General features: G+C 47.0%; 1 protein-coding gene across 4 annotated transcripts in view; it reads left to right on the top strand.

Moving 5' to 3' along the window:
* SLC39A11 (solute carrier family 39 member 11) overlaps nucleotides 1-25,727 on the top strand; it is a 297,599-nt gene that overhangs the window by 12,831 nt on the left and 259,041 nt on the right. The window lies entirely within an intron of this gene.

Here is a 25,727-nt window from a genome sequence, read left to right as displayed (position 1 = left end):
ATGAGGCTTGAACTAACGAGGAAATCTCTAAATAGTATAGTTTCTCGAGGAAGAAGCACCACTTGTGTGGAATAAATATGACCGTGGAACTGCAGAAGAGAAACACAGCCCACTTAATCAAGAAACTTACTTTTAAGCATGAAAAGGCAATTTAATATCTAATATTTAATCCCACAGGGAGCTGGTTTCTTATGGAAGACATGATTTTCTTAAAGAGATTTTGGCTGCGTCTGCTTTTGTGCCACAGCCAGTGGTGAAGAGCATTTTCTCCACGTAACTGGCTCACTGTTGGAAGGTAACGATGCTTTCCAATGATGGCCTCTGAGTCTGGAGGGAAGATGGTGACCAGCTGTTCTCCATTTCCGTGGAGAAATAGATGGGAAAAAATGCACTTAATTGTAGCAGGAGAGATTCAGGGAGGAGATTTCAGCCAGATTCACTAGAAAGGTTTATTCTAGAGTAAGTAGTAGAGAGAGAAGAGCCAGCGCTGGAGAGCAGCCATTGCATTGGGTCTTCAGAAATCCTAGCTTATATACTACCGGTTCTCTAGATCCTGACCGGGAAGTAATCACTGGTGTTACCTTTTCTTTCTCTTATTGCCTGAGAGGTGGGGAAGCCTGATTCGTCCTAATGGAGACTTTTTTAATGTGACGTCTTTTGCACTACACTGAAATGGGCTGGGCCACAGCCAACGTCCCACCAGACGGTGTGAAAGGAGTGGCTGTCGGGCTGTAAAGAGGCCCCTGCAAAGGTCATCGCTCTCTGTTTCTCTGAGCCAGGATGTTCCTCTTTGTGAGGCTAAGAGAAACGAAGGGCCCAAGGTGACCTTGCAGGGACACTGAACATGCTGGGACCGGGAGCAGATCCCTCTCCAGCATCACTTTAGCTGGACAAATCACCTTGCAAGTTTCGGGGCAGTTGTCCAAAGTGGACCTCTCTTACATTTGCTTTTTCAAGATTTTGGGAGCTGGAGTGCCCTGGGGCCCCCCAGAGTCTATTCTCTGCAGGCTTTTTGTCCTGCACTGGGATGTAATGACCAGGGAAGTGATGTTTGTCTGCTTTAGGGTTAAGGCTGCCCTTTAGATGGGCACTCCGTGAAGAAGAGGGCAGGTGTACCTGCGTTAGCTTGGCGGGACTGTGAGCTACCTGCCCCAGGGGTCTCCTTTGAAAAGAAGCTGAGTGTGGCACGGTGCTTGAAGGAGATGTGGGGACGGGCCCTTCTCTAAGCAGGACTGTCACAGCCTGACCTCGGGATTCTTGGCATAGTCGCTAAGGAGCCCTTTGCCACTTGTGCCATCTTTGCTTGCCATCTTTGCATAGTGACACTATAAGATACCGACACTCTAACCTCATAATCAAGGGCCCGGGACCCTTAAGGTTTGTGTGATGAGGCGTTTTATTTTTAAAGGTTTCCGATGCCTCAGCTAAGACAGATGTTCTCAAACCCTGCCAGGCACGGCCAGGAGACCCTGAACGCACGAAGGGAGACAGGCCTGACTTTTGGCCCAGCACTCCTGGCACCCAAACAGTAGTGGTTCTTGTAAGGGCAGGGGCCATGTGATAGCTCTGTTTCCTGGCCCTCCCTTCATCCCGGGCAACATGTGCCTGGCAGACGAGGGCCTTTACTCCCACCTCATCCTGATTCCTGGTTCCACGTTGGGAGGAAAAGCAGCTTTGCTGCAAGAAGGGGGTGTGCGTGAAAGAGGAAGAAAGCAGAAAGGGAAGAAAACCACTCAGGAAGGGGACAGATGGTTATTTTTTTATTGTGTTTCTTTTCAATTTCATGCTTCAGATTTCCAATATCATTATAAACAGTGCGGAAAAGGAAATGATACATATCACCTCTCGACACTGATGGGAAGTAACAGCGTTTGTCTTGGTGGAAGAGCTTACGTGTATTTTCTTGCCCCGCCGAGCTTCGGGGGCAACGTGGCCCAGGGGCCCCAGAGCCCCCTGCGTGGTCGCCTCCCGCCCCATCCTCACTCCCCTCCTTCCCTTCGTGCATCCTCAGGCTGCCTCCGCTCTCCTGACCTGTGTTCGCTTCTGCCTTTCCTTCCCGGTCTGGGCCTGCCACAGAGATTGGGCCGGGCCCTTCTCGCTGGGGTATTGGTTCCTCTTTGGGGACATCCTTCCCTGTTCCCATGAAGGAGAAGGTGGGGGTGTATGTAAGTAATGAGCAGGAGATTATAGAGAGCCCAGAGATTCAGGTTAAATGGTCAGATGTGAGTGCTCCGAAGTCAGATAACTTTTATTCATGTCTCTGTAGGAACAGGTAGATGTTTAATATACCGGGGGTGCCAAAAAAATGGACACACATGACTCGTCTTCATCTTTTGTTATCGGTATATATAGAGTATTACAATTTTAATACAGTTTTTTCCTTTCTTAAAATGTGTATACATTTTTTTGGCACCGTCTGTATACTCTTTTAAGATGATTGGCACATTTTCATTCATTCATTCATTCACTCACTCATTCATTCAGCTGTTGGTAAGAACCTGCCACATTCCAGCCACTGTACCACGGGCTCAGGATTTCAAGAAGTGCTAGGAGACAGTCTCTGTCTTTAAGGAAATCATGACCTAGTGGAGAGGTGGGCCCACTACCATATTTCTGTGAATGCAGTAGTCCCCCCTTATTCCTGGTTTCCGCGTTCCTCGGTTTTGGTCAACTGTCAAGCACAGTTGGAATGTATTAAATGGAAAATTCCAGAAGCAAACAGTTCATAAGTTTTAAATTGTGCTCCGTTCTGAGTATCGTGATGAAATCTCAAGCCATCCCTCTCGGTCCTGCTTGGGACATGAATCATCCCTTTGTCCAGTGTCTCCACCTCGTTGATGGTGCCCCTCGGTTAGTCACTTCGCAGCCGTCTCGGTGGTTAGATGGACCGTCGCGGTATCAGTATTGCCGTGCTTATATTCAAGTCACCCTTGTTTTACTTAATAATGGCCCCAGAGTGCAAGAGTAGAAATGCTAGCAATTCCGATACGCCAAAGGGCTTCCATGAAGTGAAAAGGTGACAGGTCTTGACTTAATAAGGAAACGAAAACATCGTACGCTGAGGTTGCTTCGATCCACGAACGAATCTCCTGTCCGTGAAATTGTGAAGAAACTTGTGCTAGTTTTGCTGCCATAGCTCCAACTACAAAAGTTACGGCCACAGTGCGTGGTCAGTGCTTAGTTAAGATGGAAAAGGCATTAAATCCGTGGGGCAACAACACATGAACAGAAAACGTGTTCTAATTGACGGCAGCGTGTTGTACCAGACAGCATGGAGCCTGTGCGAAAACGTCACCAGGGAGCCCCTGAAAGAAGTGATCACGTTCTCCTCACTTTTATTACGGTCGATTGTTATAATTGATCTATTTTATTATTAGTCATTGCTGTTAATCTCTTACTGTGCCTAATTTATAAATGAAACTTTATCATAGGTATGTGTATGCAGGAAAAAACATGGTATAAAAAAAACAGAACATGGTATATCTTGGGTTCGGTACTGTCCAAGGTTTCAGGCATCCACTGGGGCTTTGGAAAGTATCCTCCCGCCAGTGAGGGGGACGACAGTAAAGACTTACTGGAACCTAGTCATGCACATTTGTTCACATATTGTCTGCGGCTGCTTTTACATTACAGTGGCTGCAGCAGGGCTGTATTGCCCGCAAAGCCTAAAATATTTACTCTCTGGCCTTTTACAGAAGTTTGCCGACCCTGATGTAGTTCGTGGCAGGGTTTCTGAGGCCTGGTGGTGGCACGAACAACCTGTGACCTTCAGAATCACAGCCCTGTGCTGTGCAGGGCCCGGGCTGGAAGTCTCAGTGTGCGCCCTAGAGCAGGGGTGTCCTAAACTGCGGCCCACGGGCCGATTGCGGCCCGCAATCCATTTTTAATTGGCCCGCAGCAAATTCCAAAAATATATTTAGTTTACTTAAATAAACCAGGTGAGGCAACACGTACTTCACCTCGAGTGAGTGGCCCGGCTGTTTGTGTGTTTTACCGCATATGGCCCTTGGTGGAAACCGTTGAGAAAAGTTTGGACACCCCTGCCCTAGAGTGTCTAAGGTTCCCGAGTAGGTTATTTCCTGGGGGCCCCCGGCTTGGTGGTGGGCCCTCCCACACGGGGCCTGGCCTTCGCTCCCCCTTTGCTGGGCTGGGCCTTGGAAGAAGCTTCTGGGGATGGCTTTGTAGTGACACCATGATGAACTATGTGGACCCCTTTGCTCCATTCTCCTTATCACATAAGGCACACGGTTTTAGGACCGATGGCTAAGGGCACAGTGTGCAATTTGAGAATGTGAAAAAATGAGGTTAGGTTTCCAGGCTTAAACCAAATTCAGGTTTGCAACTGTCGGTGGCATCCGTGGTCTATCTGAGTGAGCTAACTTGGCCTTACGTGGTTGGCAGTTCGGTTCCAGTAGCTGTCTGTCTTTGGGGGAACCCCCTTCATTCTGATGCAGTGGTGCACCACCCAGGCTGCACAGTAGAATCACCTGGAACAATTTAAAAAGCCCAGTGCCCTGGACACATCCTGGACTAATAACCTTAGAATCTCCGGGGTGGGAACTTCCATGGTTTCTAGAGTTCCCAGGTGATTGATGGCCGTGTGTCGCCAAAGCCGAGGACCCCTGTTCTAGTGCAGACTGTGTTTCAATGAGGGCTGAACGGGTGTTTGGAAAAAGCAGGCTCCATGTAGCTCTGGGGCTAAGAATCTAGCGGAGCCAATACGTAGGGCTGGGTCATGATTAAGAGAGCACTGGATATGGAGAATCGGGCTTTGGAACTTGGATGGGGGCGCGGGGGAGGCTTCTGCCTGTGGTCTCCAGCTGCAGCCCTGTCTGCAGGCTCCCATGGCAGCCCACCACACACTTGGCAGTGTCTTGGCTCCCATGGCTGGTTGATTGTGATGGCAGCCTGGCGGGGGAGGGGGCAGTTGTTACACTGTCAGGTTCATTTTCTAGTTGGTCCGGTGAGATTGGACAGCTGCCAGCTGGGAGCTCAGGCTCTTCCTCTGGACTCTGACTCCTGCAAAAGAGAGATGGGAGGCAGGATCTTTGCTGCTTGGGGAACTTCGGCTTGAATTTAAATTCAACTTGATGCACAGTCCTCGTTGGGTGATATACTGTGTCTGAAAAATCTTAGGACTGGCAGGCCTTCTGGGAGTCGTCTCCGGCATGCCTCCCTCTGCCATCAGACAGGGTGTGATGTTTTACTGAATCCATCTGGTGGGAGTGTAGCTTGTTCCCCAAGGCTTCTGTGAAGCAAGACGTTACACTTTTTTTTTTCTTTTCTTTTTCTTTTTTTGGTAACCTGAGAGTTGAGCTAGTTGTTAGGAACTTATTTAGTCCAAATGCCTTCTGCTGTAATTTAAAGAATAGAGAATAGCTGACTTTCTCATAAGCGTCTTGGTACACATCGCGTTAAAAAGCTTTCACTGAGTGTCAGTTCTTTTGAAAGAGACTCTGAGTGCAAGGGATCAAAGTTAATGTTGATTAAGTTTTGCCCTTTAGCCTTTGCATGACGAGACCGAATCTATACACATGTGATTAGCACAAGTGCTTTGTGGAAAGGCTGTTGAAAGGCTGCATATTATTGCTTTTCTGTGGCTTGCCCACATGGAGGGAGAAGAGCCAGTACTCAAAGCTTTGTCAAGGGCCTGTGCAATTTTAGAAACATCCCAAATGTGTGTTCTGTTTGCGGAATAGCCGATTGTTTTCTTCCTGGGAGAGCGCCTGCCCAGAATGTGGAAGCAGGGAGGGAGTTGTCTTCAGGCCAAGCCTTCAGCCATTTAGTGAGCACCAACTCTGTGCAAAGCATTGCGGGGAATATGCAAAGAGGCAAGATAGAAATCCTCTCTGCAAGGGGCTTAAGGTGGGTAGGGAAGAGAAGTCACATTCACCTGTAATCATGAGAGGTCAGCATGTGGTTGTAAGAAGGTCATGGAAAAAAAAAAAAAAGGTGATGGGAACCCAGACACTGGGAGGTTATATTACGTCTAGTTGGGGAATTAGAGATGACTTTTTCATGGATAAAGCTCTCAGGTTGGAAGGATAGCAGAGTGTGAGGATGGGGTGGGAGCAGAGGAAGGAAATGAGTTCTAGGCAGAAGGAACACGAGAGAGGAAAATACAGGGCTGTTGGAATTTTTGGTTTGGTTGGGAGGATGTGCCAGAGATGTAGTTTGGGGTCGGATTTGGACAGCCTGAGAATTTGTGCTTTGTTCTCGAGACTGGTGGAGAGATCCTGGAGGTTTTTGAGAGGGTGTGTGATCAGTGCTGCACTTTCCGGAAGTGCCTTTCGTGGGTATGTAGCAGATAGCGTGGCCATTGGGAGCGCGCAGGGGAGGCTGGCAGTGGAGAGGCAGGCTGGAGGCCTTGCGTGACTTTAGGAGGTGCCCTGACTCATTAGAGGCCTTGAGTTCGGGCCGAGGCAGAGGAGTTAGGAAGCGGGAGAGCAAAGGACACTCCTTCCTGCTGGAGAACTGAGAGCACCTGGCAGTCCTTGGATTGTGACAGCAGCCAAAGAGGGTTAAGCCTATGACAGGTGCTGTGTTCCTGGGGCGACTTCCCCTGGGGCTGTTGGAGAATTTGGCATCACCATCCTGGCATATGGGCTGAGGGGGAACTCTACCAGAAAAGGTGGGAGGGGGGATGGCAGGAAGGGGATGATGTCTCTTAGGTTTACATCAGGCCTTTCTCATTTGAGTGGGTTTGTACTTTGGAATCTGTGTGTTGGGGTGGTCTCCATGGCAACCAGACACCTACAGCTAGTTGTACTGATGGTGATGTTGCCTGCTGCTCTGCTTAGGATTAGGCTTGACTGAGAGTAACGGGGAGCTGAAAAACAGTGGCTTCAACTAGAAAGAGTCCTCTCGAGTAGAAGAAATCCAGTGACTGTGGCTGGGAAAGTAGATCCAGGGGGTCACCAGGGGTCTAGAGCCCTTTTTTCTTGCTCGCTGCTTTGCCCCATAGGTGAGCCTTTGTCTTTCTGGCCCAAGGTGGTGTGAGAGCTCAGGTCATGACACCTGCCTTCTGGGCCGTGACATGGCAAGAGGGAGGGAGATCCCTGAAGTCCTGCATGATAGCTCCACTTGCATCTTATTGGCCAGAATGTATTCGTAGGACCTCCTCAGGCTGCAAGAAATGCTAGGATGCACGGTCTTCTAGCTGTGCTGTAACGTGCCCAGCTAAACCCTGGGATTCTGGTTCTGAAGGAGAGGCGAGAACAGAAACTGGACGAGGCAGCTAGCCCTGTTGGCCACACAGCCTCGTGCAGCGAGACCTTGGAGCCCCAATGCTGTACCAATTTACTATCTCTGTGTACATTTTGTATATGCTGTTTTTTAAGTGAGTTGTGTTGTTCGTTTCTTTATTAATAGTTTCTTTCAAAATGGAGACATGATACATGAACTTGGTAAGAACTTCAAGTAGTACTAAGGGTATACAATAAAAAAGGAGTTCCTCCATCTCTTTGTATCAGCCAGGGCTTTGGGCGTCACGAGTGATGGAAAAACTAACTCAATCTGGCGTAAGGAAGACAGAACGTATATTGGCCCGTGCAATTAAAATATCCAGGCATAGAACTGGCCTCAGATATGGTTACTCTCTGCCACCTGGCTTTCTCCATCTCCTGGCCCTGCTTTTCTCTGTGTGGACGCCCTTGGATAGTCTATTCACATCCTCTCAGGCTCAAGTCCGGAGGAAGGAGAAGTCTTTCTTCCATGTCTCAGACTGTCTTAGAATTGAGTTCCTGGGCAGGGAGTAGGGAGTAAGTGGCCTGACTTGGGTTATGTGCTGTCCCTGACCGCTAATCCGTGTTGCTACAGGGATGGAGTGTTTTAGAGGGCCGGGCCTGGGCCACCTGCCCTGTGGCATTCCCCCCCACCCCCATTAGATAAAAAGCAGAGACTAATGATGACTAATAATGGAGGGAGAGGTGGTTCCTCTGAAGCAAAATTGAGATATAGTTGCCAAAGTAGGTGTAATAGATGCAACATACAGCAAACGTCCCCACCCCCGTGTCAGTTTGAAAGCACCCCAGCTTAGTGGCTTATGTCAACAGTCTGTTATTTCTGATGATTCTGGGTTGGCTGGGATCAGCTGGCTGGACCTGCTGGTCTTGCCTGGGGTCCCTCCTGAGGCTGTGGGCATCTGGCAGCTCGACAAGGCTGGAGGGTGTACAAGGGCTTCCCTTACAGGCCTGGGGCCGAGCTGCTGCCTGTTGTCTGGGCCTCTGTCCACACGGTGACACGTGGGTCAGCAGCGTGTAGCGTATGACGGGGAGAGGGTTCCAGGAAGGTGCAGGTGGAAACCGCAAGGTCTCCAGAGGGCCTAGATTCTGGAGCTCACACAGAATCACTGCTGGCAATCCCGTTTGCTGACTTCAACACCCAAGGAAGAAATTCGAAGACCCAGCGAAGCTTGACTTGTTCTCTGTAAGCAACAGAGAAGCTACACATTTATGGGCCCAGATCAGTCATAGGTGTTCTGTTCTCCTGAGAGGAAAGGGTTTGTTTGGGCTGAGTTCTTCTCAGTACAAGGGCCGTGTTGTTCTGGAAGCAAGACTTAACTGTTGGGTGAGGTGGCATTCTGTGGCTAATAACGTGATCTTCCCCAGCCAGGATCTTTTTTGTCACACTACCTCTTGAGAGTGGGTGTGTCCAGCCTGTGGAGTTGGAAGGGGACAGGAGAAATACCACTGCTTACGTGCCACGCTTGGTTTTGTTGGCCTGCACCTGCAGGACGTTGATTTTTTGTTTTTAAGGATAAAACATTCTCTTTCACATTCAGGCATCAATCTTCTTCCCTCTTTGCAGGGGAGTCTGCCTCATTTGTTGAATTTACGGGTATAGAGAGCCTTTTGCTGAGGGCAGAGCGATGCAGAGAAAGCCCTGGTGTTTCTCAGGCGGGTGTGTGTGTGGGCAGAGCAGAGGGACAATGCCAAACTGGCTTCTGTTCGTTTCATTGGCCCCGTGAGCGTGGTGAGAGGCCATGGAGCCATAATCCTGGGCCGAGAAGCCCAGCTGGCTGCCTTTCCCAGGGCCTGAGGGGGCTGGATGCAGGAGGGTGCTGGGGCTTTTCTTGGGCATCTTTGCTCTCCCTCCCTGATGCCTCCTGCCTCAAGGACTGGGCCCTCAGGATGTCTTCGTGACACGGCCGCTTTCCCTGGGGGAGCGGTGTCCCCTCTCCGGCAGGCAGCCTGAGGCCGGCCAGGAAGCAGAGCTCTGATCCTACACAGTAATAAAGAGAGTGTTTAGGCTCAGACAGGGGGTCCAGCTCCCGGGGTTGTATTTCTGGTTGAGCCGCTTCCAATCCCTGTGATTAGTGGCAAGTCCTGTTACCTCCAGGCGTCCCAGGGCCCCACCGAGACTGAAATCCTCTCCCCCCTACCTTGTGTGAATAGTGGGAGGAAGAAACCCGGTCCTGACTGTTTAATGTTCCTGACTGTTTAATGCTCTTCAGAGCACAGAATAAAATAACAGGGAGGCAAATGCTCTAAGAGCTCGCTTGGGGAAGCTGATCTTTGCTGTCAGGGTGCCCTGACTTTCAATACCACACTTGACTTTGGCTCGGGGCCAAGAGCCCTGTCCCCCCACGACTGGCCAAACAGCCAAACGGAATAGAGCCCGCAGGCCCGATGGAGATTGAGCTCCACCAGATTCGGGCATTTGACAAGTGAGGGAAGGGAAGGGAAGGCATCGCATTTACCTGTGCACAGATTTTTTTTTTCCCCTTTATTTTCCTGTAGCGTTTCTTTGGAAACCTCTCTCAGTTTCTCAAGCTCTGGTCTTCTTGTGAAGAAATCAACCACGACAGCCCGGGAGCTAAGTGAGTTAGTTCTGCAGGAGGGTAGAAAAAAATTTATATTTGTTAAACGCGTAAATGAAGGGAAAACAGATTAGCATCGTATTTAAGGCAGGAGGCAGGGGCCCAGAGTCATTGCCTGTGCATCGGCTTTAACTAGATTACCGATTTGAATTTTCGTGGAGTGAGGGAGTGTCCGTGAGCTGACTGCTGGGAACACTTGCATCTCATGGGCTCATGAGCCCCAAATATTATTATGTGACATTGGCTTATGGCTTTATAGTTTTCAAAGCAGTCTCCCATCCATTACGTCATCTGGCCCTCCTAATAATCCTGTAGCTGTGGGTTTTATTGTTTGCAGATAATAGATGAAGGTGTTGTTGCATCCCATGCTGGACTCCTTTGTCCGACCAGGCCATGGGATGTAGGGCAGTGGGGAAAAGAAGAGAGCCCCCAGTGGTCCTCCTGCACCCTCCTCCTACCCCGGTGTGCCAGGCGCTGTTTTAGACGCTGGGGATAAAACAGTAAACAGCCGACAAAAATTCCTGCCCTCGTGGGACTGCCATTCTCGCAGAGAGCGTCACATGATAAACTCTCCAGTAAAACATACAGCAGATAAGTGTGATGGAGAACCATAAAGGAAAGGAGGATAAGAGAACACCCTGGCGGGGGTGGGAGTCCGATGATGAGTATTACAATCTTAAAGAAAGTAAATCTAAAGATGTTGAGGAAGTGTTCCTGACATGTGGGAGGCTCACAATACATGTTTTTGAGGTAGTGAACAAATAAACATGCTCAGATAGATGGATGGATATGGATGGATGGATGAATATGGATGGATGCATGTGGATGAATGGCGATGGATGGATAGATGGATATGGATGGATGGATGGATATGGATGGATGGATGGATGGATGGATGGATGGATGGATATGGATGGATGGATGGATGGATATGGATGAATATGGATGGATATGGGTGGATCTATATGGAGAGATGGGTGTATAGGGATAGATGGATGGATGGATGTGGATGGATGAATGGCTATGGATGGACGGACGGATGTATGTAGGTATGTATAGATGGATGAATATGGTTGGATGGATGGATGGAAGGATGGATGGAAGGATGGATGGATCATACCCCTGTATAAATCTGGGCTCCCTTTGAGAGCGTTAGTGTGCCTGAATATTTTCGTACTCCTTCACCCCATTTTATGAATCAGTGTGGAGCACCCTAAGTGGGACCTCATCTCATGTGGCCTCTGGAAAGGGGAGCCCCTCCCTGCAAGAGAGAGCCAGCCTCCAACTGGCTTAGAACAGGAATGCTCCTGGCGCTGTGTGGGTTGAGTTGGGAAGTAAATTGTCGCCAGCTGGTCAAGGGAGCCTTTGCCTTACCATTTACTCCACCTTGGGCTTGTCATCGTGGACCTAGTTCCCAAAGCCCTGGGGGTGTGCCTGCTCCATCCCTTTGGGAGCCTGCCATCAAGCAGTTTCTCCTTAAGGGAACTGAGTACCTCATCTCCCGCCGTCATAATTCACCTGGACAAGCCTCTGTAGCTCTCTGCGCTTATTTTACACAGCACTTCTCTGGAGATTCTGACTGCTTGTTCTCTTCTTCCTCCCCAAACTAGACGCACCTAGAAGGCAGGGCCTGTGTTGTTCCCTGTTGATCATTGGTCCCTAGTACAGGGGTTAGAACATATAGTTGGTATTCAAAAGTATTTAAAATAAGTGGTGAATGAGCGTGGCGTATGCATTAGAGGTTTTCTTTGGGGCTGGCCGCCTTTAGGCGCCCTGCCTTCCCTCCCCCTGCCCCCGTTTCTCCAGATCTCCTGTGTGTGCTGGTTTACATCCCTAGAACCTCAGGATGAAATCTCAAAAAATCGGCAGTGAGAAACCCTCCCCACTGAGTCTATAAGGAAATCGGTCTTTCTGATTCTCCCAACGAAGGAAGAAACTAATTGAATGTAAGCTCATTACCTCTCTGAAGTGCTTTGAAAATTTCCCCACGATTTAATTATGATGAACTTCTCAGGATGTAGTCATGCCAGGAAACGTCTCAAAACCATGAGCCGCATGGGGTAAACTAAGGACGGGGGCACTGGACCCCAGGGGGGGTGGTTTGCTAGTGGAGATGCGCTCTGCCATTGCGATGAGCTCCAGAGTCACCTTGCTCGAGTTTGATCCTGGTTTCTCAACTTATTCGTTGTGTGAGCTCGGGCTCGTGACTTAGACTGTGTAAGCCTCAGTTTTCTCATCTGTAAAATGGAGATAATCGTATTGTCTCCTTTATAGGGTTGCTGTGTAGATGAAATGAGTCCGTATATTTGAAACAATGAGCACAGTGACGAGTGCCTCTTAAATGCCTGATACGTCTTGATGATTATTTTCTCACGTCATGGGAAGTGGGTGGAGGACACGTGTGGAATTTGGGATTGATGTAAGTCAGTGAACTTGGGTATTGCGGTTTGGGATAAGGTTCCTTCCAGTACGTGGCCCGCCTGCTGCTAAGCATCCCTCTTGTTCATCCCCAGTTGATTATCTTTTCCCCACAGACTCCTCCAAACCTTTCTTCTCAGCAGCATGATCCTATATAGTTTATTTATTATAATTTTAAGAAATGGATCACACTGTACATCATGTTTAAAAACATGTTCTTTCACTTAATATATCCTGAAGTTTTTCTTATTGTTTTGGTGGATACGTGGTAGTCCATCCCACCAATGGACCATAATACTTGTTTTCACCTTTATTGAGGTATAACTGAAGTACACTAAACTGTATACATGACCGTGGTATTTTTTACTAATGACGTGTTGGGACGTTTAAGTTGGGCTCGACTTTTTGAATCATTGTTTCTTTTTATTAAGGCGCCACATCTGGAAAGAATAAATGTTAATAAAAAGCTAATAAAGAAAAGAAAACAGCAGTCCTGTATTCCACCTCCCATGGTCCTGTCCCCTTTTCTAGAAGTAACCACTTTTGTCTGTTTCTTGAGAAATTTCTCCCCACCTTGCTAAATAAATTTATTCTGTAATTTCTTGATTTGGAAACCAGTGTCCTTCAGCTCTGGTAAATGTTATTTTATGTTCCTTTAATAATTTCCCCTGCTGTTCCTCTGTTCTCTCTTTATTCGTCTTATTAGTTGGATCTAGGACTTCCTGGACCAAGCCTCTCATGTTCCTCCCTTTTCTCTTGTTGTTTTATAATCTCTTTACTACTTTGTTCAGCATGGTGGGGCATTTCCTTGCTTGAACTCCATAAGCAGAGCAAACGTTTCTTTTTTTGTTGTTTTCATAGTTTCAGTTTCTGAAAATTCTTTCTTCCAGTTGTTTTTCTCTCTCTCGCATCCTGTCCTTGTTCATGGGGTTCTTCCACCGAGTCAGTCTCTCTCTAACGTTAATGATAGGTCTTTCCCTGTATGAAGGTTGCCTCTCTGAATTCGCTGGGTTCCCCCTGAGTTCCTTCATCTTTCTTGTTTGATTATTTCATCATGTAATTTACTCTAATAATAATAATAATAAAAACAGGCATGTCATACGCATATGCGTGTGTAGTATCTGGCATTTATAGAATCTGTGGACCAGTTTTTGTGCTGAGCATTTTACACGCAGTGTGGTATTTAATCCATATAACGACTCTCGGAGACAAACACCACCTTGGGGACCGTGTTATGGTCAAGAGCACGGACTCCAGCGCCCACGCTGGCTGGGATTGAATCTTGGCTCTGCTGCTTATGAACTATATGACTTTGTTAACTACTGAACCTCTCTGTGCCTCAGTTTCCCATCTGTGAAGTAAGGATAAGAACAGTACCTGACTCTTAATGTTAGGGGGATGAGGAAAGGGCCTGCCTGGCACATGGTCAGTCCTTATGGAAATGTTGTTACTAATTCCATTTTACTTTCGAGTGTCACTGTTATTTCTATTATTATTTCCATTTTTCATATAAAGGAATAGTAGCCCTGGAAAGATGATTCTCTTACCCAGGGTCTTTCAGCAGGGAGCTTGAGGTGGCGGAGCTTAGATATGAATCAGGTAGTCCAACTCCAGAGTCGTGCCTTCTCCACGTCATAAAGAAGGAGGGAGAGGGAAGAAAAAAAGATGGCAGATTGGCCCCAGAATTGCTGGTGGGGCTCCCATGGTTGCCAGATAAAATCAAGGATGGCCAATTAAGTTTGAATTTCAGGTAAAGAACATTTTTTCAATATAAGCATGTCTCAAAGAAAAATAATTACTCATCATTTATCTGGAATTCAAATTTAACTGGGAGCCCTGTATTTTTATTTGCTACATCAGGCAGACCCAGGTTGAGGGGCTTTTTCGTGCTCCCGCCGGTCCCTTCTCAAGATTCGGTCCCATCACACCTGACTGCTTGGCCTTCATCTCCCCAGGATCTCTGCAGCCATACTGATGGGAGTCTCTGGCACCCTTCAGGTGAATTAGCACAGAAAACGCTCTGACAACCCATGTTTCCATGAGTGGTGAACATGAAATGTGATTTCGTTTGAAATGGGGGTGGCATTTGCCTTCTTTCTTGACCATGAAGCTCCTGCCCCGGAGCCTCGTGGGTAATTTCCTTGCAGCAGAGAGAGGCACCAAGCCAGTAGTTTGGTGCTTTGTCACTTCTTTAGAGGGAGATCTGCAAAGCGGGGGCCGGGGGGGGGGGCTGAGGGGTGGGGAGGTGTACTTCTCCTTCCAAGATGCTGGAGTTTTCTCTCAGTGGAGCCAGATGGCTCACTCATCTACCCCCCTTCAGATGTAGTAGGGGCTGCTTCCTTAGCAGCCAGACCTGGGACAGATTGGAGGTGTGAGTGAGTGCTGGTGTTTGGGGTGGGGAGGGCTTGACCAGCTGGTGTAATTGCCTATCAATAGGCCCAAGTTGCGAGGGTGTTGATGGACTGGTGGCTGGGCGCCATGGAGACGTTGCTTGGGGCCATACCATGTTCTCACTCTCTTGGTGACCAGCTGGTGAAAAGGTTCAATAAAGATGCCCTCCCCCCACCCCCGTTTTTTGGTCTACGTGGAGTTAATGCTTTTGGCAGGCTGAAGGATCTAGGCATCCGCCCTCTAGCTAGTCCGAGTCTGCCTTGAGAGGACTGAAGTAAGCAGTATACTGGCACCTCTCCATTGTTCAAAACAATGGGTCTTTGGAAGAGGAGTGGCAAACTCCAACAAAAAGTCCAAGTGCTACTTGGGTTTGGAGCACTGTGGTCTTCGTTTAGGTGTAGGTGACATCGTTGCCAATGGGCGCCCCAGTCCACGTGGGGGTCTCTCACACAGTAGTTGCTTAGTAAATATCTGTTGAGTAGAATTGCACATGGGAGTGAGAATTTAGACGTGAAGCAGGACGGGGCTTGGTGGTAACTTGTCTTTCGCTCTTTTCCTCTCTTTTGCAGAGGAAGTCAGAATTGGGTCATTGGTCAGTATATTTAAAGCTTAGATATGTCTTGGGTGATTGTCCTTTCTTTCAGGAACTTAGTGCAGTCTGGGGCTTCACCAGCAAAGCCCCGTGCTCACTGAGAACAGCTTCTGACAGGTCCTTTGAGGTGTCATTTCTGTGCTTGTCTAATATTGCTGGTCCTTAGTGTTTCAGAGTGGCCTGCCTCTCAGCTCCTGTCCCGGGCCGTGCCAGGTACTGGGCAATTGTGTTGGATGACCTAAGCCTGTCCCCACAGAGACCATTTTAGGGTGGGCCCTAGAACTTGGATTCCCAATATACCGTCCATGGTGCAAACGTGGCTCCTCAGAACGAGGGGCTGCCTTCCTAAGGCTTTTAAAAAAATCAATATCATTTTTTTAAAACTTTTATTTATTTAAGTGTGTTTTTCCAGGACCCATCAGCTCCAAGTCACATAGTTGTTTCAATCTAGTTGAGGAGAGCGCAGCTCACATTGGCCCATGTGGGGATCGAACTGGCAACCTTGTTGTTAAGAGCACGGCGCTCTAACCAACTGAGCTAACCGGTTGCTCCCCCCCCCAAAAAAAAAAAATATCATTTACGTTTATGCCCAGATTTACAGTGTCAGCCCAATGAGTTTTGACAATTGTATACACCTGTATAACCACCATCCAGAATGAGACAGAGGATATGTCTGTCGCACAGAAAGAGCTCCTGTTACCTAAGTCAATAGGTAACCACTTTATGCCTTTTGTCACCATAGATTAAATCTGCATATTCTTGTGCCTAAGTGGAATCGTGTGTGTGTGTGTGTGTGTGTATGTGTATAGCCTTTCTTTCATTCAGTGTAAGGATTTTGAGATTCGTCTATGTTGTTGTGATGTCAGTAGTTTATCGTTATTGCTAAAGAGTATTTTTTATTTTATAAATACACTACAATGCTGTTGATGGATGTTTGGGTTGTTTCCAGGTTTGGGCTATGAGTAAAGCGACTGTGTACATTGTTGGATAAGTCTTGTGTGGATGTATGTTTTTGTTTCTCTTGGGACAGTTGTCTAGGGGAGAAATTACTGGGTCATAGAGTACCTTTTTTTTTTTTTTTTTTTTTTTTTTTTTTAAAGCACAAGTGCTCTTTCCTGGTTTGGAGAGTACACAGACGTGTCGGCCAAGCGCCTGCCCATGATTTTGACTGGGTAGGTGTGTAGCCATCAAGAGTCAGCTCATTCAGGCAGATCTGCGTCAGTTAATAACTGTAATTAAAGCTGAATGTACATGAGTGTAATTTTGATTACAATCATTTTGGTTTAATTCTGTAAAATTATAGGAAGCTGGTATATTATGAGGACTTTCTGATAAAAGGGAATCAGTACAGATAAAGTTCCCATGTAAATTTGATTCATGCTTGAGTCATGACTAATAGTTGACATGCGAAAGTGGAAAGCTGTCTGAATGTGCAATTCGTGGGGTCACCCCTCCCGGGTTTCTGGGGGGTGATTTGATGTGGAACCGACATGGGCGGCCTCGTCCTGGAGGGTTGTATGCAGACTTCTTCCTTCTTCCGAGTCCCTCTGCCCCCATTCTGATCAGGCCTTCACCACCTGCCATCTAGAGTATGTCAGTAGCCCAGCAGCCAGTCTCTTGGTTTGCTGTCTGGGAGAATTTGTTTAGTAGGTTATGGAGGGTACTTGGCTTCTGTAGTTTGAAAATTCCGCATGATTCTAGTGTACAACCAGAGTTGGAAACAACCCAGCCAGTGTCGTAAGTCCTAGCCATTCTGCCCGCCTTCTGAATTACACCCCACTACCTCGTGGGGCCCCAGCACACACCGTCTTTATCAGCCAGGCTGATCACGTGGTCAGCTTTGACGTGCTTGCCTCCCAGGTCGCTCACACACTCTTCCCAGCTAGAAGTTCCTTCTCTCTTTCCCCTTCCCAAACCCTGTCTAACTTTTAAGAGCTCTTCACTACGTTTTCTTTGATGTTCCAATTTTTTTTTTTTAACGTTGCCATCTTTTCTTGGAGGGACTGCAAGCTTTCTTCCTGTGTCATTTCAGATGCCTTCTCTATTTATCATTTCAGCCGTCTCCTGGAGTCTCTCTTATTATGGTACGTAGCCAGCTCCTCAGAGGCAGGAACTCAGGTCAGCTTTTGCATCTTCCTCTCTCTCAGCCCCCTAGGATCTCGCATGACGTTGGTCATATAGTGGTCACTACGTAGGTCCATATTAATTGACAATTACAAATTAATTTTATATCTGATTTGGAGACAGAGGTAGAGGCATTACTTGGCTCCTGTACTTGCAGAGTAATTATTGGCTTGATTTATATGGATTGCAAGTTTGTGCCTACTCCTTAATTACACGGTGACCTTGAAGTTAGAGTCCATGTTGATTTGCTTCCACAGACACTTCGGGAGGATCCACTGTGTGCAGCAGGCCTTGAGTTGGGTGCTGTTATTTTGAACTCTGTGTTCCTGTCATCTGTAGAGTTCCGTGTACCTTTTTTTTAGAGGCATTGTTCAATGGATGCTGATATTCAATGCATTGGAAATGATCTATGTGCAATACTTTCCTCTCCCCTTTTTATTAAGAGGGAAATTTAGTGTTGTGGCTTGGATTTTCTTCCACTCTTTAAGCTGTCATTACTATCATAAAAGAAATGCTCAACTGCCCCATCATGCCAGAATGTTCTGATGTATTCCTCAAGGAACTTTTTCACAGATTCATTTATATTTCCAGAGCTGAAATTGTCCCCAAATGAGCACTTAAGCAGAAATGAAAAGGTTTGCCTGCTGTAGGCTATGGATTCAGTTGATTGTTTTTGATTATTCTGTGCTGGTACCTCTGACACTAGAGGGAAACTAGTAGCATTATGGAGTGTAGCTCCCTGAAGCAATTGCGTAACTCTTTGAGAAAAAGGAACAGATGAGTTTTGCTAGGGTTTAAAAGTCACAGAAGGGAAATGGGGGGTTTTACTCTCAGAGCTTGCAAATGTCTGCTGATTTTCCATGTTTACATGGTTCCTCCAGTCCCTTTCAGTCTTCTGGTGTCAAGGCTGTGATTCAGATGCCTTCAACAAAACCACACAGTCCACGGGGGTGTCTCATTGTCATGCAGAAACGTTTCTGACAATTGAGTTTTTGTACATAGGAGCTTTTCTCTCATTGGAGTTTCGCTGTGAAATCAGGGTCTTCTATTATTAAAACATTCAAAAATTTTATTATAAATTTACAATATTTGCTTCTGTGTATTACTTTTGCACCAACCTAATATTTATATATTTTCAAATTATCTTACCGGTTTATTTTAAAATTTCCCCTAAAGATATGCATGTATAATTTAAAAAGTCAGGGCTTATAACAAAAGCCCTCCAGGGCTTGTAACAAAAACCAGCAGTCTGCTGACCTTCCCCACCCCTGATTCCCACTTCTCAGAGATAAACGCGCACAGACATTTTAGCTGTTTCTTCAGCTTTTTGTCTCCATGTGTCTGCTTTGTGCTTACTCTGCCACTTCTTGACTTTTTCAGCTTTAAACATAGCTAATGATTTCCTAGTGTGGAAGGTGAGGATTTGGCTCTCGTATCCCTACCTGCATCCTATGCTATGGCTACATTATATATTTTAGGTTAGTTCAATAGTCACAGCTTAAGAATGGAATATTGTTCAGCCATAAAAGGGAATGAAGCTCTGACACCTCCTACAACATGGATTGGCCTTGAAAGCATCTTGCTAAGTGAATTAATCCAGACACAAAGGGACAAATGTGTGATTTCACTTTATATGAAATATCAAGGGCAGGCAAATTCATAGAGACAGAGTAAATTATAGAGGGTACAGGGCGGGGGCCGGGGAGAGGAGAACGGAGACTTACTGCTTACTGGTTACAGAGCTTCCGTTTGGCGTGGTGGAAACGGTTTGGAAATAAATTGTGGTGGTGGTTGTTCAACCTTGTGAATGTAATTAATGCCACCACCGAATTGTAGACTTTAAAATTGCAAATTTTATGTTAGATATATTTTACCCCAATAAACAGACAAGTGAATGAATAAATAAAAAAAGGCCAGCTTACGTTATTAAGACTGTAAATATTATTTATTTCCTTTCTTGTGCAATTTTTGTGTTTTCCAGAGTTATAAAGGTCGCAGTTTCTTCGTCTACTTTTTAGGGTACCAGTCATCAGTTGGTCACCAGTCTCCCACCCAGAAGTGCAAATCCCTCCTCCAGGCATTCAGCCCGTTTAGGGCTCTATCCTGCGCTCTTCCCGGGAGCCCTCCGGCCCCCCCTTCCCATCTGGGCTCTTGCTCTCCCGGTCTGTTGAACTGTCGTTCCCGACATCCTCTTTCACCCCCCACCTGGGGATTCCCTTTATTTCTCTCCCCTGTCCTCAACTTGTTTTACTCCCACATACCAGTGAAAAATGCGTCCTCCAGTATCTTCCTGAGAAAGGGCACCTGGGACGTAAAGTCTTCAGCCGAAGCAGGGCCAGCCATGGGGACTCCGGTACAAGGAATTCAGGGAAAAGAAGCGGCAGGGAATGGGGGATGGATGGGGCTAGGGAAGGAAGAAGCTGAGCTGAGATGTGGGAGCGTGCCGGGCGCCTCAGTACATAGACTTCCACGTTTTCCCCGTTCGATGTGGTGTCCTCCCTCCAGGCTGGGACATTGGGGTGGGGGTGCTCCTGAATGTCTATGGGACAGTTAACTTGGCCGCATGCGGTACAGGAAGAATCTGGGATCTGATGGGTGCTTATCCAGGCTTTCTACCACTCCTCTTTATTGGCCCATCTGTGCTCCCATTTCCAGCCCTCCCTCCCCGGGCTGTCCTGGGGTTCTGGGTCATGAACTACCTTCTTCTGAGTCTCTTCTGCTGGGCTCAGGTGTCAGCCTCCTTGGGGCATCTGCCAGTCATTACCTATCCTCTTTTCTAGATTTCAAAACGCTATGGCTGTCATCTCCTCTCCTTCTCCTTTTGTCTCTGTGGTTGAGATCTTTCTAGTCATTTTTCTTTCACTCTGGTGGGAATTTGGGGGTGAGCAGCTTGTGTTCAGTGGCCACGTTTACTAGAAATGGCCTAGGATTTACCCATTAGCTCAGGAAATACTGCTCTTTGTAAACTTAGTCAACATTGAAAATGTGGGGGTGTTAAAGGAAACAGCAACGTAAACCTTGTCTTTACTCCGTAACTCTTAGGATTTCTTAAAAGATTGTGGGTCAAGGTAGGGGTGAAGACGGGGAGTAACGTGATTTGGGGATGGTGCAGTCAGCTGTGGCTGCTGTTCGCTTGCTTTGGGGCTTGGGAACGACACCCAGTCTTTTTGGGTGTCAGATTTTCCATCTGTTTAATGAAGCATTTGGACTAGCCGGCCTCCCAAAGTCCCTTTCAACTCTACAAGTGTGCGATTCTGTCAGCGGACTCTGTTCAGTGGATTATCCACGAAGCTCTGAAAATTTTATGTCAACTTCTTTCCATACCCAAGAAAAACTCCATTATTTCAAACCATTCCTCATCAGTGTTTGTCAAAGGAGTGAAGTCCTTTGAGTGTGAGCCTATCTAGTACTTAATTTGGAACACACCAAATGCCACTGAATCACACAATATAAAATGGTTACTGTTCTGTGAATTTTACCTCAATTACAGAAAAAAAAAAGACAAAGCTGAGTTGGGCCTAACCATCCCTTAGAACTCTGGCTGTGTGCTGAACCCTCCAACCCCCCTGCACTTCCATCTGCAAAATTGCCAAAATGTCAAAACCCATCTCTCATGCCCTTTCTTCCAAGCAGCCCAAACCCTGTGCCTCAGTCCACGTGTATAATGGATGTAAAAATGCGGGACTTAGATTCGGGTCCGAGTTTGAATCTTGACTCTGCCACGTACTTGTTAGAGAGCCCTAGGCAAATAACCTCAGCTCTCTGCAGCTCAGCTGGGAAACAGCTGAACATGGGGGCGGTGATACTACATAACAAGGTTGCCCTGTGGATTAGATGGGGCAAGGCGTGTACCACGCCAACCTACTTCCCAGCAGGAAATCGTGTTGCGTCAGTGTGTGTGGCATTCTTCCCTCTCGCTGAGCCTGCTGTCACTTAGCACGCCCTCACTCATCCTCCATCCTCTCTCCTAGGGTGGCCCTTTGCCATCACACTGGATTCATTATTTGTGTCCCTGTTTCCTTCGGGGCTGGGATTAGGGCTGAGCTCTAAGCAGCTCTGTACCCCAGTACCACCCACCTGGGTAGCCCAGGACAGGGCAGCTGTTCGGTATCAGTGGCCTAAAAGGGTTCTCTGTTGTCCTTGCTGATGGGAGGAGCCATGGGGGTGGAGAAATCAGAAGAAGGCATAATCAGAAAGTGATTCAACATTCATTTTCTAGTCTATTACCTGGATTTTAAAGTGGTTTTACCTTCCAGTGTTGTGCTGCCATCCCCTCTATTTAGTTTAAATAGTTTCATCACCTCCAAAGGAGACCCCATACCCACTGAGCAGTTACTCTGCATACCTTGCTCCCACCATCCCCTGTCAATCACTAACCTGCTTTCTGTCTATGGCTCTATCTATTGTGGATATTTCATTTTTGTGTCTGGCCTCTTAGCATGATTTTGAGTTCATGGTATAGCGTGTATCAGTGTTTCATTCTTTTTCATTGGTGAAATGTATTCTATCAAATGGAATATTTTGTTTATCTGTTCATGGACATTTGGGTTGTTTCCATCTTTTGTTGATTATGAACCAGGTCAAGATCAATTTTTAAAATTAACTCAGGTTATTCACTCATTCACTCGCCCATCTGTCGAGATGGGAGTTGAAGTAATGATAGTGGCCAAGAGGCCACGGGCATTGGATGAAGAATGAGAAGAGAGGCAAGGCCTGGGAAAAAGTGAAGAGCACACACAGCTACTCAAACATCAGCTTGCGTGAGAATCCCTTCCTTCAACATTCAGATTTCTGAGCCCTGCCGTAGACCTGCCAGACTAACCAAAAGCTAAAGTTAGACAGTCAGTCCATTGTGGGGTTTATTTCCTCCTTAGCTCTTTTGCATGAGTTGTTACTGTTATTGAAACGTTCATTCCCTTGAGCTTCTTCAATTATTTAGCAAAAATTTGGGCTGCTTTGGTCTGAGCAATAGCTAGCTTGGAGGTTGGGCTCCACCCAAGCTATCCCATGGATCATGCGATTGGTTGGGATTTTCATTTTTGGGGGAGGGGAATAGAGACAAAAAGGACTTTGGGATCACTGCGAGGCCCCTGCCATGTGTGATGAAAGCCGATTATACATTCCTTTTATTGACAAAGGTGGGGAAGCGGGGGTCCTGGTGGTCAGCTCCTCATGCTTACATGTGATGTCTTCAGGGCTGGTGCTTTTGCCTTCGTAAGCAGGGTCGCAGGTGTAGAAAGGCTTCTGGTGTGCTACCATCTGGGTCATAAAGGCACTGGCTGGCAAAGAATTGCCTGTGGAGCCCACTCCCTGAAGCCTTGAGCCCAAGGCTCACCTCTTCCTCCTCCATCACCTAGCCCTGCTTCCTAGGGGTAATTGAGGGTGAATCAGATACATTACTTCCTGCTTCTCTGTCGCTAGTTAATATGTCACCACACCCAGATTTAAAAGTGCCCAACATTTAAAGGAGCTTTGCTAGTGCTGAGAGCTGCAGGCAAGCCACCTTTGTTGGGGGACTATTTAAAAAATAAGGCTTATCATACAACCCAGCAGTTTCACTCCTTGGTATTTCCCCAACGAACTGAAGAGTTACGTCCACACAAAAAGCTGCGTACGGATGTTCACAGCAGCTGCATACGGATGTTCATAGCAGCTGTATTCGTAATGGCCAAAACCGGGAAGCAACCAGGATGTCCTTCAGTAGGTGAATGGATTAGTGAACTGTGGTCCATCCAGACAATGGAATATTATTCAGTGTTAAAAAGAAATGAGCTATCAAGTCACGAAAAGACATGGAAGAGCCTTCAATGCATATTACTGAGTGAAAGAAGCCAATCTGAAAGGGCTCCATAGTGTGTGAGTCCATCGAACATTCTGGAAGAGGCAAAACTGTGGAGACAGCAAAAAGAGCAGTGGTTGCCTTTTTGGGGGAGTGCTGAATAGGTGGAGCACAGAAGATTTTTAGGGCAGTGAAACCATTCTTGGTGATACTATAGTAGTGGATGCATACCATTATTTATTTGTCTGCACCTATAGAATGTACGACACCAAGAGAGGTCGCTAGGATAAACTATGGACTTTGTATGATAATGGTGTATTAATGTAGGTCCATCAGTTGTGACAAACGTACCACTGCAGTGTAGGATGTAGATAGTGGGGGCAGGGGCGGTGCAGGTGTAGGGCAGGTAGTAGATGAGGAGGATTCTCTGTCCTTTCTGCTGTATTTTGCTGTGAACCTAAAATTGCTCGAAAATATAAAATAAATAAAATAAGGTAAAGTGTGCCTTTATTTACTGTATTCATTTCCTGTTGCTGCTGCTGTAACAAACTACCACAAAGGTAGTGGCTTAAAACAACACCAATGTCTTGTTTTGCAGTACGGGAGGCCGCAAGTCCCACATGGTTTTACCTGGGGTAACATCAAGGTAGCAGCAGGGCTGTGTTCCTTCTGGAGGCTCTAGGGGAGACTGTTTTGGCCGCCTGCCTTCCTTGCTTCATGGCCTTTTCTCTGTCTTCAGGCCAAGAACGTAGCATCTTCCAGTCTCTTTTTTTCTGCTTTTCACATCTTTCAGATTCTGACCCATCTCCCTCTCTCATAAGTACCCTTGTGATTACGTTGGCCCCACCTGGGTCATCCAGGGTAATCTCCCCATCTCAAGAAAATTAACTTAATCAGAGCTGCAGAGTCCCTTTTGCCATGTAAGGTGACATATTTGCAACTTTTGGGGTTTAGGATGTGGTCATCCTTGAGAGGGGAAGTCATTTTTTTAATTTTTATTTTTTCGGGGGAAGTCATTATTTTGTCTGCCACGTGTATTCTTTAAGTAACTTTCCTCTGGGCCCTGTTGTCATTTCAGACAGGTAACCCAGTTCCATTTCACGTTCCATGTTCTTTGGCGATTTTCCAGTTTATGTGAAAGGCAGGGGGGCTGCCGAGGGAAAGAAATGAAGGAAATCCAGTTGGGTCCTGGGCTTGACTGGAAGGATAATGTGATCGTCAGGGAGGGGCCCCCCTTGAACTGCGATGCTGTTCCATTTCAAGCATCCCAGATCCTGGCAAAGCCTCCCTTGAGGGGCACATCTCTTCTGCACCACCTCACATCACTTGTCCATGAGGACATGGTGTGTTTCTTACATGTAGGGGCAGAAAAAAGGCAGGCACCCAGCGATGCGAGGGATGGAGAGGGGCCTTGGCAGAAGAGGTTGGACTTTGTGTTGAAAAGGGGGTGGGGAGCCGAGGCTGCGTAAGAACCGCAGGTGACACTGACAGAGACGGGATGTGGCGGGGGATTGGAGGATGAGATGAGTGCCTGACCTGGGTCATGTGGTGTTAGAGCTGTGGCCGGTGGGACTGCATGCGAGGCCCTGAAACACGCGAGGAGAGAGATTCCTGGATAGCTCTGTGCTTCTGTGCGAAATCCTCCTCCCGGGGGCGTTTCCCGTGCATGGCAGCTAGTGAGGGCTGTTGAATTCTAAAGCTAGTGCGACAACAGTCTGGGAAAGGGATGGATTAGGCCACGGCCTGGAGGAGGAGCCCACAGCTTCCTTTGATGGTCTCATGGAGCTGAACCCAAGAGACATTTTCATTCTTTGGGGACGTTCCTAAGGCATTTGTAGTTTTCTATGAGTGGCACTAAAACTTTTGCTGGACCTGGCTCAGAGCAACTGGCTGTGTGTAGATGATGGTTGGCGGAAGGGAAAGCACTTTCTGCACGGATTTGTCCTTTATTGTTGCCTTTGTCATCCTTGGTTCTGTCACTCTGAATGTTATTTCGGAGACGGATGATGCAGACGTGTTTTTTAAGACAAGGCATAATTAAGTCAGTTTTAGAAACCCATTCAGCATTTTATATGGCAGTGATGATTGTCATCTGGTTACAATGGGTAGTGAGTGTACTCAGCCAAGATGTCACCGCATTGTACAAGAGTAAATGACTGCGGGTGAGTGTTTAATTTGGTAAACACTGGAGAATCTTTTATTGACTTGACCTCACTGAGATTTGGGTCCAGCTTCATTTTTCACTTTCGCTTGTATTTTTCCCCTCATAAGGTAACTATGGTCTTGCTTACTCAGTTCCCTGGATCTGCCACTTACTGGCTGTGTGACCTAGAGCAAATTATCTTATTACTTTGAGATTCAATTTCTTTATCTACAAATAGCAGTGGAAAACAGTATATCTGCCTCCCAGGCTTGTCACAATGATAAAAAGAAGAGATCAAAAGTGAAGCTGTTCTCTGGAAAAAGTGGGTGATCAATAAATATTAGTTCCCTTCTTCCTTTTTAGAGATAAGACAATTGACGAGACCACGCTGACATTGACTCCCTGGTTGCCTCAAATATTTCAAAGGCTGTCAGAGAGGAAAAACACATTTGGTGCTCCT

The sequence above is a fragment of the Rhinolophus ferrumequinum genome, chromosome 21 (genome assembly GCF_004115265.2).
Source record: "Rhinolophus ferrumequinum isolate MPI-CBG mRhiFer1 chromosome 21, mRhiFer1_v1.p, whole genome shotgun sequence".
NCBI classification, from domain to species: Eukaryota; Metazoa; Chordata; class Mammalia; order Chiroptera; family Rhinolophidae; genus Rhinolophus; species Rhinolophus ferrumequinum.
Note: the sequence above shows the minus strand (reverse complement) of the source record. Positions and strands in the feature narration are given on the sequence as shown.